The sequence below is a fragment of the Crassostrea angulata genome, chromosome 8 (genome assembly GCF_025612915.1).
Source record: "Crassostrea angulata isolate pt1a10 chromosome 8, ASM2561291v2, whole genome shotgun sequence".
In the NCBI taxonomy this organism is placed as follows: Eukaryota; Metazoa; Mollusca; class Bivalvia; order Ostreida; family Ostreidae; genus Magallana; species Magallana angulata.
The window spans coordinates 52,322,838-52,337,936 of record NC_069118.1 but is presented as its reverse complement, the minus strand read 5'-3'; the positions used below and the strand labels follow the sequence as shown (position 1 = coordinate 52,337,936).

Sequence of the window (15,099 nt, the reverse complement as noted above, 5' to 3'; positions counted from 1 at the left end):
TCACTTTCCTCATTTAACACAGACTCATTGGGTTCTCCATAGTAAAAAATCTTTACCCAACATTTTAGAGGTCAATTGTTGTTCAACCTATTTTAATAAGTAATCTATTCAGTACTACATACATCTACAAGATATTATCATGAAAAAAGCATTATATCACTTAGAAATGCCCTTACATGTATACCCTCCCCCATCTTTTGATTTTAATAAAAAATCATGGTTTGAAATCTTTTACCTAATTTTATAAAACTTGTGGCAATTTCTTTGAGTTATTTCTCACACATATTTGAAAACAATCAATTGCAAGGATACTAAGAATTGATCTTTTTTTGTTTACTGGATGATTATTGTGCTGCATGTCATTTCTTGTTTCCATGAAAAAAAGTAAGCTAACAGTCATATTTTGAGAATATCTAATCAATTCTGGTTTCTAGTCTCCTTTTAATCATGCTGAACAGTAAGACCTTAGGTATACAAGTTTGACAATTTCTTACATTAAAATTAAATTTAAACAAACCTGGGTAGCTGGAGACGGATGAAAACTCCATGATAAATGTTCAAATTTGACATGTTTTTCTGCATTTGCATAATTATATACATTTAAAATGTAAAAATATGCTATTTCTTGTTCATTTCAAAAGTAATTATCATAGCAGATGTTATATCCTGGTCAAATGTACATTTACATATCCTACATGTAATCTTAAAGGAGAAAATTAGAAACAGAGATGATATTTCAATTAAACACATCTAAATATCATTATAAAATACAAAATAAAGGAAACATAATTGCATACTTTTATTGAGAAACCAATTTTCACAACTAACAAATAAAAATTGAAAATTTCTTTAAACAGCCTTAATCTTGTTTGTCATAATTTCTTGTCAAACACAACAAGCATGATGCTATCTTAAAGTTCCATTATTGTTCACGCTTTATCGTATTGAATTTGAATTACCGGTAAAAAGTGGGTAAAGTTGAACGGGTAACCTCATGAGCTGAATCCACAAGAATGAACAAGTAAAAGCCATGTAGTCGCCATGTGGGAACAAGAGTCTGTTTTGGGCTGAAATTTTAAAAAATCAATTAGCTGTGTTAACATACTAATAAAAGCTGTGTTTACATTAACATATGCAGAGACAGAGAGAGAAGTGAGGAGACAGACAGAGACACAAAGAGAGAGAGATTTACTCATTGTACGACTGCGACAGTCAATATTTCAATTCAAAAACTACAAATAAATATCACCCATCCAAACAGCATCAGATTATAAGCTTCTGCTCTACCAAGTTTTGTCAATTCTACTGTTTTTTGGGGGAAATGAATTTACCGAGAAATCAATTATGCATAATGCACATAAAATTTCATGAACTTTTTTACAAAGCTTTGTTATTCCGCTGAACATAGGGGGAAAAAATGAGCAATTGATATTATACGCTTATTTCAAAATTCAATGAACTGTTCATTTTTTTTCTACCTGACAGAGATATTTCTGTTACAAAATTAAATTGCTCTCTGACGCTTTGCCAAGATTCAAAGCACAAGAGAGAGACAGAGAGAGATCTGGGCACAGTATCAATTATATCTGTCTTAATTTAAATTGTTTACATACAATGTAGATGTGATATGCATGAAAAATTACTCAAGAATGAAACAATATGTATAAGAGATAAACTACACTAATTACAGCATTCTTCGTTTGTGTACCTTGGGGCCCCCAACCCTTTCAAAAGCACTGTTTTACAGGTTATGGTGTGTAATTCAATACACATAGACATACCGGTATACATATATATAGTGAAATAACAAATAAAAATTCCAATCAGCGATGTGTAAAACAAAAACGTGCAAGTACACTTAACTAGATGAGATTTCACTGACTCTAATCGGAAAATCCTCTAATCCCCGCTTTTATATCGTGACGCACGTCACAGTTACGAGACTGGGAGTCAGAGGAATCTCGGGTTAGACTAAAAAGTGCAATTATTTTGAAAAGAAAAAGTCAACAGGACATAACCAATATTAAAACATACCTTTATAATCTCCCAAAGGAAAGTTGAGATGCATTTTCCACTATCGAAGTTTTGCAAGCCATGTTTCATATGAAAATGTGGACACTTTACTGTCAGCTGTTCGCAATCAAAACAAGGCGCGTGGACGTGGTGATCGTACGATATTTATTTCGATCAAAACAAACATGTTTGTGTTTGATATGCAGAGAACAAATTAACTTGTATAACTTGCAATTATGCATTTATTTTGTGAGTAAAATTATAATAAATAGGTGAATTGAAATATTTACAAACTCTTCATTCAATTATACATGTGTACGTGTTGTTCTATTATACAACAACTGTCTGACGAGCATGGCTTATATTGCACTTACGCTTATTTCAAGTCTCAGCAAAGTCTTTCTTAACTACCGTAATGACTTTCAATAGCTTTTCGCTGTTTAAATCGGGAACAGTGTGTTACTCCTGCTTCTTTTTTATTATGATTCAGATAAAAAAAAAGTCGCTATTTTCTAAACTGGTATCACATATTCAACGTACTTATCAATCAAATTAACGATATCATTTCAATGCCCACGCTGATTAACTTTAATTTTTTTCAAATCAGATTTCTGTTTTATGACCAGCAGGCAATTTTCGAATTCGTTTGGAACAAGTTATTTTGACGTTGAGCTTAAGACTATTTTCTGAACCAAAAAACGCGGAATCAAAATTTCCGGAAAAATCAATTTTTGAACCCTGATATCTCTGCAATGCGTCATCCGAGTTTAAAACGGATTTCAGTTTAGTATTAAGCATGAAAAACACTATAAATAGCATCAACTTTTTAAGTTAACACAAAAAATTGAAAATTTCGAAAATTTTGAAATACTCCCAGTTTGGACCGGAAGTGACGGAAGGTGAATTCCAGCCTTATGTCCCAATAAAAATGATCAATGTATGAACACAGAAAATTTTAAGTCTCTATCTTAAAGCGTTTTTGAAAAACGCCCTGGACAAAATCACTTTTTAAAAGTTTTAAAATTGACGTAACGTTAAAACGGAAGCGACGTTGTAGTTGAAAATTTAACATCGTTAAGGGACGATGATGCTACATAATCCCTGAAAGTTTCATGTAAATCAATTGAAACCTTTTTGAGATATTAAGCTTTAAAAAAGTCAGAAAAATAAAGAAAAAGAATAATAATAATAATAATAATAACTAGAGCAAAGCTCGTTGCAAAGCAACGAGTGGGTCTTCCGTTAATGTCGAAAGTAAAGCTGGAAGTTCCTGTAAGAAGCAGAGCTCTTAAAGCAACAACAAGAGTAACTAAAATAAAAAGATAAAAAAATCGAATTATTCTTGGTACGACTTAACAAAATACGAATGATTTTAAGTACGAATTAACAAACACCTTTTTGATTTTAAGAACGACTTAACAAAAAAAAAATCAAAATGTGTTTAAGTACGACTTAACAATTATTTTTTGGTACGAGTTAACTTTACGATAAACATTATGCTATTTCTTAAACCAAGGACGCGGAATCAAAATTTCCGGAAAAATCAATTTTTAACCCCCGATATCTCTGTAATGAATCGTCCGATTTTCAAACGGATTTCAGATTCGTGTTCAGCATAACAAACTCTACAAACCTCGTAAACATTTAAAAAAAAACGAACGATTCGAAAATTCGAAAATTTTAAAACACTTCCGGTTTAGACCGGAAGTGACGGAAACTAATTTCCAGTCTTATGTCCAAATAAAAACGATCATTGCTTCAACACAGAAAATTCCAAGTCTTTATCTTGAACCGTTTTTGAAAAACGCCCTGGACAAAATTACTTTTTTAAAATTTAAAAATTGACGTAACGTAAAAACGGAAGTGACGTTGTAGTTGAAAATTTTAAAACTTTGAGGCACAATAATGCTTCATAATCCCTGAAAGTTTCATGTAAATCTGTTGAAAACTTTTTGAGATATTAAGCTTTGAAAAAGTCAGAAAAATAAAGAAAAAGAAAAATAACTAGAGCAAAGCTCGTTGCAAAGCAACGAGTGGGTCTTCCGTTAATGTCGGAAGTAAAGCTGGAAGTTCCTGTAAGAAGCAGAGCTCTTAAACCAATAACAAGAGTAACTAAAATAAAAAGATGAAAAAAATCGAATTATTCCTGGTACGACTTAACAAAATACGAATGATTTTACGTACGACTTAACAAAAACCTTTCTGATTTCAAGAACGACTTAACAAAAAAATCCGAATGTGTTCAAGTACGACTTAGCGATTATTTTTGGTACGAGTTAATTTTACTTTGAACATTACGCTATTTTTTAAACCAAGGACGCGGAATCAAAATTTCCGGAAAAATCAATTTTTAAACCCCGATATCTCTGTAATGCATCGTCCGATTTTCAAACGGATTTCAGATTCGTGTTCAGCATAACAAACTCTACAAACCTCGTAAACATTTTAAATTAAAACGAAAAATTCGAAAATTCGAAAATTTTAAAACACTTCCGGTTTAGACCGGAAGTGACGGAAACTAATTTCCAGTCTTATGTCCAAATAAAAACGATCATTGTTTCAACACAGAAAATTCCAAGTCTTTATCTTGAACCGTTTTTGAAAAACGCCCTGGACAAAATTACTTTTTTAAAATTTAAAAATTGACGTAACGTATAAACAGAAGTGACGTTGTAGTTGAAAATTTTAAAACTTTGAGGCACAATAATGCTTCATAATCCCTGAAAGTTTCATGTAAATCTGTTGAAAACTTTTTGAGATATTAAGCTTTGAAAAAGTCAGAAAAATAAAGAAAAAGAAAAATAATAATAACTAGAGCAAAGCTCGTTGCAAAGCAACGAGTGGGTCTTCCGTTAATGTCGAAAGTAAAGCTGGAAGTTCCTGTAAGAAACAGAGCTCTCAAACCAATAACAAGAGTAACTAAAAAAAAAAGATAAAAATAATCGAAGTATTCCTGGTACGACTTAACAAAATACGAATGATTTTAAGTACGACTTAACAAAAACCTTTCCGATTTCAAGAACGACTTAACCAAAAAAAATCCGAATGTGTTCAAGTACGACTTAACAATTATTTTTGGTACGAGTTAATTTTACTTTGAACATTACGCTATTTTTTAAACCAAGGACGCGGAATGAAAATTTCCGGAAAAATCATTATTTAAACCCCAATAACTTTGTAATGCATCGTCCGATTTTCAAACGGATTTCAGTTTTGAACTCAGCATGGAAATTACTGTAAGATGCGTACGTAAAAATTTTAAAATTGAGAAACATGAAAATTCAAAAAAATTGGTTTTGCTTCCGGTTTCGACCGGAAGTGTCCGAATTGAGTTTCCAGCCTTATGTCATAAGTAAAACGGTAGTTCTACCTACTCTGTAAATCTCATAGCTTTATTCTTAAATGGAAAATGAGAAAAGCTCCGGACAAAATCACTTTTTAAAACGTGAAAAACGTCAATATCTGACGAATTTGATGACGTCATCAAATACTTTTTTCATATCATAGAGATCTTTTAGATATACATTAAACCTGTAAATTTCAAAACAATCAATGCAAGCGTTTTTGAAATATTTGAGTTGGAAAAAAAATAAAAAGAATAATAATAATAAGAATAAGAAAAAAAAGAAACCGTAGAAAAACAAAAGGGTCTTCCGTTGGAAAACGGAAGACCCTAATGAAAAAGAAACAATAGAATAACAAGAGGGTCTTCCGTTGAAAACGGAAGACCCTAAATAATAATGAAAAAGAAACAATAGAATAACAAGAGGGTCTTCCGTTGAAAACGGAAGACCCTAAAAAGAAACAATAGAATAACAAGAGGGTCTTCCGTTGGAAACGGAAGACCCTAAAAAGAAACAATAGAATAACAAGAGGGTCTTCCGTTGGAAACGGAAGACCCTAATAACAGAGTATATATACAATGCACAGTTGTCTTCATTGCCGTCTACATGAATCCATATACATGTTTAAAAAACTTTCAGTTGTTGCATACTTCAACTTAAAAAGTACAATATAAATAATAGTAATGTCATATTGAATTAATGTGAGTCCAGCCAAACAGACATATCAGACTGTATTAAAAACTGTTCCTATCGTGTTAAACACGACGCCCTACCAGGGCCCGGACCAAGTTACCTCACATCCTCTTATTTCAAAACACTTTCATAAATAGCGAGCGAAGCGAGCTCTAAGAACCAGTGTGCGCGGGAAAAAGAACGAGCTAAACCTACAGTTCATCAAACAAATTTTTTTGTCTACGTCCCATAATGCTCTCTAATGTTTTCATCCGTGGTGCTATGCCAAAAATGGCCGACTTTTAACTCGCACTTTACGGTCTCTTAAGGTTTGAAGACACGTTTAGAGTACCGCATATGCTTTGGCGAGACTCAAGAGATTTGTTACTTGCTTCCATACCTTCGTATTGAGTCGATATACGTAAACAAAGACGAACAAAGTTATGGATGACGTCACAGTGCTCTCGCACTATTTTTCCCGCGATACATTTAGAGGTGGATCACACATCTGTAATGCGTGTACTAGCTATTTCAGTATAGATTGCGATACCTGTCTCATTGACATATGATTTGTTTTTTTTAATATAGAGATTATTTAAATATATACTAACAAGAGCCATACTTTACTGTCATATCGATTCATTTTTAAGCTAATTGCGCATGCATGTACAGTAGGCAGGTAAGTATAGGGCGGAAATAAACAATAGGATATTTTTAACTAAATAAAAAGGAATAAAGAGAAAAAATAAACAGTTAAAAAATTTATGTAAATATTGCATATAGTTAAGCCATTAAATTTAAAAGTGGGAAATTATTCTCTCTCTCTCTCTCTCTCTCTCTCTCTCTCTCTCTCTCTCTCTCTCTCTCTCTCTCTCTCTCTCTCTCGGGGTAGGGGGTTGCGCTGTATGTATCATGACCATTAAAATTAGTACCTTTGCCCCGGTATACTTATTGTAGAGAAATAATCTTTCAAATATTCTTTGACGTTCGTTGATACCTAAATAACACTATAGGTTGACAATGATACCAGGTACATATATGTGTAATTCTTGCTGCGCTCGCCAGAACGGTAGCACCGTAAAACATATTAAGTTCGTTTAGAAAAATGGTCATAAATTTGTGTTTTATTATTATAATAATTACTCACAAGTTAGAAAAATGGTCATAAATTTGTGTTTTATTATTATAATAATTACTCACAAGTTAGAAAAATGGTCATAAATTTGTGTTTTATTATTATAATAATTACTCACAAGTCACTATTCGGTTTTTTGCATTTGATGACACAGTTGATTGTTGAATTATATAGGAATTGTCACTATTCGGTTTGTCGCATTTGATGACACGTTTGACGGTTGAATAATATAGGTATTGTCACTACTCGGTTTGTCCCATTCGGTGGTAAGTCCTTTTGCGTTGTGTTCAGTTTATGGTTTGTCACATTCGGTGGTAAGTCTTTTCGCGTTATTGTCTCTTTATGGTTTGTCACATTAGGTTGTAAGTCCTTTCGCGTTGTGGTCTCTTTATGGTTTGTCACATTCGGTGGTAAGTCCTTTCGCGTTGTGGTCTCTTTATGGTTTGTCACATTCGGTGGTAAGTCCTTTCGCGTTATTGTAACTTTACGGTTTGTCTCTTAATTTATCGGTTTCTGGTTCGCTTGGCCTGCGGTCTCCTATGTTGGAATGTTTTTTGGGCCACCTTAGATGTTGGAGGAAATTAAATAAAATAAAAAATCATTTATTATGTTAATATAATATTTGTATGTTTGCTATTGTAGTTATGTCAGGCTGTCCAAACTTAATTTTACGTTTAACGTCACTTCAAAATATCAAACCTAAGAGGGAGGGCGATAAAATAAGAACCGACAAAATTTTCACACAAATGATTTTAAACATTTACATTATTACGGTACCGATCAGACCCAACCTAACACCAGAGTAAACCCCAACGAAACCCCAGGTTTACTTTCTGGGTTTACTTTGGGTTTACTTTTTGGAAATTTGGGTTTACTCGGGGTTTACTTTGGGTTTACTCGAGAATTGCTTTTGGAGTCAAGTGTGAAGCAGACCTGTATTTTATCTTATCATCCTACTGCTTGTGATTCCTGCCCCTTGTATATTTCGAATACACATGTAGCGTTTGCTTTCAGGGTATACTTCTGATCGGGGTTTACTCTCTGTGTCCACTCTGGGTTTACTTGGGGTTGACTCTGGGTTTACTCTGGGTCTACTCTAGTAAACCCAGAGTAAACCCAGAAAGTAAACCCAGGGTTTAGTTGGGGTTTACTTTCTGTTAAGTTGGGTCTGATCGGTACTGTACAAATACAGTGAGTATTTGATCTACATGTCGCCTACCTCTTCAATAATGATATTTTCTGACAGTCCCATTGAGTGTCCGATATATCTAGTCCATAATGCATATGTGCTCTTAACATTTCAAATTTATACAGAGTTCAATAATTTAGTAAAATCAAACTGGAAAAGGACATATTAAAATAGAAGTTTGCTTGTCTTTTCTAAAACTCAATTTCTCCTAAACCTACGAGCGCAGTTTACGTTAAACATATAATTAAGTTTGGACAGCCTCAACAATTAAAATTAGAGTACATTTCTGGTAATAGAAACATAGTTAACTGGAAGCTGCTCGATGTAGACTTGATTAATTGTATATACATATTTTATTCTTAAACATTTAACTCTTTTTTTTTGCATATTCTGTTTGGAAATTTTAATTTTAACATCTAATCTTTCAATGTGTTCGCGTGGCTTTAAGTATTTTTATTTCAAAATTATAGCTCTTTATTGATATGGCCTCCACGTGGCAAGAGCTGGGCAACGTTTTATAATTTATAAGGCTAACAATCCCTAAATTAATTCGAAAAAAACTAATTAATGAGGCTACATTATCAAATTCTTTATCTACATGGTCAGACATCGTCGTTTTAAGCTTTTGTTTTTTAAATTCTTCATTTAAAAAAACTAATTAAAAGTAAAATAATAATTGAAACTAGAGCAGAGCTCGTGACAAAGCCACGAGTTGGTCTTCCATTGTTGCTGCGAGTTGAAAATATATTTGATATGGTGTCAAACGATTATAATGACTTAACTTTCAGTTCTGCTTTTGTTATAAAAACGCGTTGTGATTGAAAGCCTGTATATAAAACATATTTTGAAAAAGAAAGGAAGAAAATGTTTTAGGAAAACTCTTTGTCGAACACAGTTTGTGTAATCGTTTCAAAAAGTCTTTAAAAATGGCAAGCATTGTTATAAACAGTATGTACCCATGAATCATGTCAGGAATGGTATTTAAAAAAAAACTCGAACCCGTCTAGAAAACACGATATCTGACAAAAACGATCGGCAGACATAAGTGGTTTTCTGGGCATTATAAATGAGCGGTTGGAAAGTCTTACAAAAATTGATCAGTTGATTATCGATTTCTTTATAATTTTGTTTATGATTATGAATATAGCCAAACAAGTTATTTAGTTATCTGAAAGAAAGTCTGTTTTGTTATATTCTAATTGATAGGGAAACATATTGATTTTATGGAACCGAAACTACCTTGTACGACCTATTTAAGATAATTACATTGTTTCATTGTTTACGTTCAAAATGTCCTTATTCGGCTATAGTGTCTCCGGGGGGGGGGGGGGGGGGGGAGGTGAATCTAAAGCTAAAGGCAGAGCAGACACACAGGAAAAATATTAAATGAAATGAGAAAAAGGGTTCTTTAACATTTCATTTTCCTTTTTTCAGATCACGATTTCTTTGTAAACGCTCTATGATACCCATCCTCATTTATGCATTTTGTCTAAATTAAACTAGTTCATCAAAGAAATATCTGGACAGTTTATTAATGTGTAACAAAGAGACCAATGTGGTGAGAACATCGCATAAAAGAATATATCGCCTAATATTTTAGTAACCAAATAACAATTAATCAATAATTATAAACCAATTATGTTTTCTTCTAGTTTTTAATTTCCGTTGTTACATTTCTAGAAATTGAAGGATTGATGAAATAATAACACAAGTATTCATTCGATTGTGGTGATAAATTTTCGTGACACCTCTCAAATAAGAGTGTAGCAGTTTAATTTTCAATTGATGGGTTTTTTTTTTTCAAAAGGGTATACGTTCCTTTGCAATTGACACCAGTGTCAATCTGAATCTAAGTAAAACCAAATCCAAATATAATAACAGACACATCGTTAAGCGCCTTTTATCGGTTGTCGTTAAAGAAACAGATTTACAAAATGGGAGTAAAGATGTCCATGTACGCTGTTACTATTTTACTGACTTTTAGAATGGTGTAATAAGTGTAGCGAGATAGCAATCAATGACTATCTCATTCGGACATCAATCTCAGCAACTGACGAACAAACACAGAATTTAAGTTTCATTTTATTGAGTCTGCATATCAAATCAAACTGAACAACAATAGGGTAACAAAAAAAATCCAGGCCTTTTAACCACCCTTAAATAACTTGATTTAAATATGACCCCTTAATTATAAACAACCAAGATGTGTGGTTATATAGTAAAACAGGGATAAATGAAGATTTAAAATAATTAGATTAAGATCTAATCCTGAAATGATCAGGATATGTGATCCTAAATAAACTTTCCAAACTGTTTAAAAAATTACAATTTCACTAATTAAAATTTTATCGAATTAAAAATATTTATGTAGGCTCAATTAATTATCCTTTAGCAAAAATAAATATTTACCAAAATTAAAGATAAAGCCAAAAGAGACGTTAACCCGAAAATAAAAAAAGAGCAGACTGGCGATTTACGGAAAAATCGCCTCTTATATACACCCGTAAGAAATCTCACACAAAATCATATAGACCCTTACGGAGTATTACGGAGTAATTGGGAAAAAGTATACGAAAAATAGTTCCAATAAAATAATTAACTTTAAAATAAATATTTCATCATAAAATAACATAACTTTCATTCACACAACAACAATCAATGAATTAATTACCTTATAATGAGCCATTCTCACTGCCGGTAAAATATAGGCAGGCGTATAGATCTCAACGGCGGATCAAGAAAAAAACAACCCGGAAGTAAGGAGACGTATCCCACAATTCCATATTCATAAACAAAAATGTAAACAGAGAGAAGAAGACAGGCCGGGATGACAATAAAGAAACAAGAAAACGCATTTTATAGCGGGCGAAATATGCCATAACAAGTATGTACCGCAATAATATTACAATATAGGTGCGATATCGTAACTCTTCAGTTAACAGTAAAAGATTGCACATGTACGTTCGTTTGTGAAAGTAAAAATTGCACAAGTTCACAACACGTGTTTCAGTGACATGTACATGAGGAGAAGAAAATACACGGTACCTAGAACATATCTAAAATACTTGATACTCCAATTATGCTTTAAAAGCATACATAAGTTATAACACATAGAAAGATATATATATATTTAAAATTCTAATAACAAGGGGGTCATTTCAAAAGTAGATAAAAAATTGAAACATTACATATGTATTAGAAGTCTACTTGTATATCTAACCAAAAGAACAATAACACTAAAGGCAGTTTGGGGATGGGGAGCGATGCACTCCATTTGCAGCAAACATTTGGCAGGGAGGTACCCCCCCCCCCCTCCCCAAGAAACCCCCAGAGTTTTAGACCCAAAATTGTATCGAAGTTTAATCCATTATACTTCCTTGGCTGATCTGTTCTTCATGTTAACCCCTTTAATGTTGTTACCACTCAAAATTTAGGGGAACCACCCCGGTTTCAATTTTCATTCTCCTTTTCTAAAATGTGTGATCTTGTGTAAAATATTTTCCACAAAAGAATTACATCTACAAAATAACAGAGTATATATACAATGCACAGTTGTCTTCATTGCCGTCTACATGAATCCATATACATGTTTAAAAAACTTTCAGTTGTTGCATACTTCAACTTAAAAAGTACAATATAAATAATAGTAATGTCATATTGAATTAATGTGAGTCCAGCCAAACAGACATATCAGACTGTATTAAAAACTGTTCCTATCGTGTTAAACACGACGCCCTACCAGGGCCCGGACCAAGTTACCTCACATCCTCTTATTTCAAAACACTTTCATAAATAGCGAGCGAAGCGAGCTCTAAGAACCAGTGTGCGCGGGAAAAAGAACGAGCTAAACCTACAGTTCATCAAACAAATTTTTTTGTCTACGTCCCATAATGCTCTCTAATGTTTTCATCCGTGGTGCTATGCCAAAAATGGCCGACTTTTAACTCGCACTTTACGGTCTCTTAAGGTTTGAAGACACGTTTAGAGTACCGCATATGCTTTGGCGAGACTCAAGAGATTTGTTACTTGCTTCCATACCTTCGTATTGAGTCGATATACGTAAACAAAGACGAACAAAGTTATGGATGACGTCACAGTGCTCTCGCACTATTTTTCCCGCGATACATTTAGAGGTGGATCACACATCTGTAATGCGTGTACTAGCTATTTCAGTATAGATTGCGATACCTGTCTCATTGACATATGATTTGTTTTTTTTAATACAGAGATTATTTAAATATATACTAACAAGAGCCATACTTTACTGTCATATCGATTCATTTTTAAGCTAATTGCGCATGCATGTACAGTAGGCAGGTAAGTATAGGGCGGAAATAAACAATAGGATATTTTTAACTAAATAAAAAGGAATAAAGAGAAAAAATAAACAGTTAAAAAATTTATGTAAATATTGCATATAGTTAAGCCATTAAATTTAAAAGTGGGAAATTATTCTCTCTCTCTCTCTCTCTCTCTCTCTCTCTCTCTCTCTCTCTCTCTCTCGGGGTAGGGGGTTGCGCTGTATGTATCATGACCATTAAAATTAGTACCTTTGCCCCGGTATACTTATTGTAGAGAAATAATCTTTCAAATATTCTTTGACGTTCGTTGATACCTAAATAACACTATAGGTTGACAATGATACCAGGTACATATATGTGTAATTCTTGCTGCGCTCGCCAGAACGGTAGCACCGTAAAACATATTAAGTTCGTTTAGAAAAATGGTCATAAATTTGTGTTTTATTATTATAATAATTACTCACAAGTTAGAAAAATGGTCATAAATTTGTGTTTTATTATTATAATAATTACTCACAAGTTAGAAAAATGGTCATAAAGAGGTAGAGCCACGAAGCATCAAAATGTGCCTTAAAATTTTCACAAAACTCAAGTTTGAAACAATACAAATTGTAATTACTTATAATGTAGGGCACACTATTCTGCTTCTATGCATATGAAATTTTTTCACTTCGGCCCCACCGTTTAGCACATGCGCATCATCAAACATACTATGATCGTTAAAAATAGCTGAAAATTGTAGATTTTACTGCAGTATTTCCCAAATTTGAATGTGGCCACACTTGAGTACCTCTTTGAAACTTTTAAAACTGAGAGATATTGCATAAATGCTTCTGCTTGCAAAATTTCGTAGAGGTACTCAAGTGTGGCCAATGTGTATTTTACAAATTTTGAAAATTTTAGTAACAGAAAATAAAACTGACCACTCTATTTTAGGGTAATTATTTGCTTCCTTTTTATTGAAATAGCAGAATTTAATTAATAATGATAAAGAATTATTTGTGATTATTTACAAAATCATCATTTTATTAAATATTTGAGGAAGAAATGCATATAAACTGAACTTTAACATGTTTTATCTAGTAATTTTATACTGTGTATTCATGCTTACATCGTGCATCATCAATGACGTCATAGTTTGACGTTTGCGACGTCAGTTGAATCTGTACATGGAATCTTGAGTTCTTTCAGTATTTTGCCAATAGAATTTACCAGTAAAATATGCATTTCTTAAAAGCATTGTTTTTATGTACCACGGTATTATTCAATTGCAGTAGAATATGAGATACATGAACATTGCTAACAAACAGAAAAAAAATTAATTGGCAAAGTTAACATTGTACGTACGTAAATAAATATATATTCCTATACCTTTATGTGGAATAAGCGATAGCATGTATAAGTAGCTAGTTGTGAGTTTTTTGTCAAACGGTGAAATGCATTAAACGAAAGGAAAGATGCAAGCGATTTTTTTCACACAAGTACTTGTTCCTGAATACCGCGGGAGAAAGACAGTCGACGTCACATGAAAACATGTACATATATGATAAACTTAACTTATTCCGTCAAACAACTTGATTATTTAATTCCTAAGTACAGCTGTAATTGAATATTAAGCCATTGTCCCTTGCATAAAAACATTTTGCCAAAAGATCGATTGTGTCCGTTTCGATGAAGACGGCTTTTGGTATACACAGCTTAGAATACATTATCAGAATGTGCTCTATATAGAAGTCTAATCCTAATTGCGATGTCTTTGTTAATAATTTGTCCAATAAAATAAAAAATCACCCTAAATGTGTGTACATGTACATCGGTGACTTACTTTTGCCTATAAAATTCTCGATTGAAATCATCTTTGATTATTTTATGCGTATTAAATCTAATTAAAGTTTTTCTTGTATGGTATATAGAAAAAAAATCAGATAGCCGGGCCCTTTCTTTAAAAAAAACAACGATGAGTACAGAGAGAATTAAAACAATATTTGTTTCCATTCAACCCCCCCCCCCTTCCTTACCCTCTGAAAAAATCGATTTACGGCCGAGTTCACTACAAATCTATATATATGATAACACAAATTCTACATGCTTGCTATGAATTCGACTTTTCAAGACAATTTTACGACATTATTTATGTGCTACTGCTTGATGTTTTAGATAAAAATGTTCATTTTAACCTATCTTCGCTTCAAAATAGTAAACCCACATTCTCTCTCTCTCTCTCTCTCTCTCTCTCTCTCTCTGAAATATGATCTTAATTCTCAAGACATTTACGGATAGCTTATCACTTGTAACAATTCTCAAAGGACATGAATATCACTAGAAAAAATGAAATATAAATGAATAGACGTTATGACATTTATAAGGAATAATTAACTCCATAAGAATATTTTTAAAGAAATCGATATTCTTTTTTCATTTAATTAATGAACATTAAAACACTGC

General features: G+C 32.7%; 1 long non-coding RNA gene across 1 annotated transcript; it reads right to left on the bottom strand.

Moving 5' to 3' along the window:
* Positions 1-784: 784 nt before the first annotated feature.
* LOC128158402 (uncharacterized) lies at positions 785-3,035 on the bottom strand. Its single transcript, XR_008239976.1, has 2 exons — positions 2,035-3,035; positions 785-1,067 (listed from the first exon to the last, which is right to left on the bottom strand). It is a non-coding gene; the product is annotated as an uncharacterized LOC128158402 (long non-coding RNA).
* Between the last annotated feature and the right edge of the window lie 12,064 nt (positions 3,036-15,099).